The 1,561-nt window shown below is 48.5% G+C and overlaps 1 non-coding gene across 1 annotated transcript; it reads left to right on the top strand.

Annotated features, from left to right (window-relative positions):
- The first annotated feature begins 527 nt into the window (after positions 1-527).
- Positions 528-601, top strand: TRNAI-GAU. Its single transcript has one exon. It is a non-coding gene; the product is annotated as a tRNA-Ile (tRNA).
- The last annotated feature ends 960 nt before the right edge of the window (positions 602-1,561 follow it).

The following is a 1,561-nucleotide window of genomic DNA, read 5'->3' on the forward strand; positions in this document are numbered from 1 at the left end:
CACCTTGAACCATGCCGACGACAAGAAAATTCCAAAGAAACAGCCCCTTAATCCCAAACTGATGTGGATTTCAGTGACATACAATAAAAGGCTGCTGAGGGTCACGTCAAGCCCTCACTCTGTGCAGCTGTGGCAGAAGCCCTGAAGAGCCAGTGTGCTTAAGCCTCTGAAGTTGAGATGGAAGGCAGACCCCCTCCCTAGAAACAGACATGCCACCTGTTATTCACAAAAACTACCATTGACTCCCAGTACCCGGGGCACTCTCTCTACTGTCTCAATTCTGACTGATATCTCTCCCAAGACAGGAGCAATTCTCCAACTATCTTACAATTTTCAGTGAGAAATTCTACAAGCAAGGAAACCACATGACCCCAAAGTTACACTTCAAGATATTTATCCAAGAGAAGTGAATACATATGTCCATACAAAGTCACACACGAATGTTCATTGCAGCTTTATTCATAATAGATTGTGAATCTGCTTTAACGACTGAGGCTAAGTTTATTTCAGAATCAGAATTTAGGGCTGGCCAGTTAGCTCAGTTGGTTAGAGTGTAGTGCTGATAATACTAAGGTCCAGGGTTCAATCCCTGTATTGGCCAGCTGCCCAAAACAAACAAAACTCAGAAAACCCGAAAGTACCCAAGACCTGGGTTTTCCACAGAAATGAGCATGCCCTCCAGGAATAGCAACTGCCTCACCAGAAGACCCAACTTATCTTGGGCTTTCTCTCTTTTTTTTTTTTTTTCCTTTTTTGTCTTTTTTACTGACCGGTAACGGGATCGCAACCCTCAGTGTCGCGCCCGCACCACGCTCAGCCAGTGAGCGGGAACCAGTCTCCACATGGGATCTGAACCCTCGGCGGGAGCGCTGCCACACTCCCAAGCGGGGCACTCTACAGTGCACCACCAGGCCGGCCCAGGGCTTTCTCTTTTAAACATCTTCTGGCCTTGGTATCAACATCCAAGTGTTCATTGTCTGGATTATCAGTCCTGGGTTGCTGAGAGCCATGAGCCAGGCTCAGCAGCATCACGCACGTTACCTCTTGATCTTCACAATGTATGGAGACAGGAGGTTATGCTATTCCCATTGCGCAGATGGGGCAACCAATCCCCACAGATGTGAAGTAACTTTCCCAAAGACACATGGCTGGTGAATCTTGGCATAGTATTGAACCACATGGTCCAGCTCCTATAATAACTGAGGCTGTGCACTCACAGGTGGAATGAACTGCTGGAAATGATCTAAGAGCAGGACCAAAAGAGAGCATAAAGGACTTGTCCTCTGAGGTTACCCATGGTAGACTGCTGTTGGCTTGGCCAGGTTGCACATTCTGTCCTGCAGCAGGGCTCCACCAGAGACAGGCTGACCACAAGGTCACACCCATCAGCTGGTCTTGCTGCCCTCCTGGGATGCCTAGATCAAGAGATGGGGTTTGAAAAGCCTTGAGCTCTAACCTGAGCACTTTCCAAGCACTGGCTGAGTGCATCCTCACAACAGCGCTCTCATCTCCCCATTCGCCAGGGGAGAAAACAGTGGCATAAAGGAGTGAAGCTTCCCCA

The sequence above is a fragment of the Galeopterus variegatus genome, unplaced genomic scaffold (genome assembly GCF_000696425.1).
Source record: "Galeopterus variegatus unplaced genomic scaffold, G_variegatus-3.0.2 Scaffold659, whole genome shotgun sequence".
NCBI classification, from domain to species: Eukaryota; Metazoa; Chordata; class Mammalia; order Dermoptera; family Cynocephalidae; genus Galeopterus; species Galeopterus variegatus.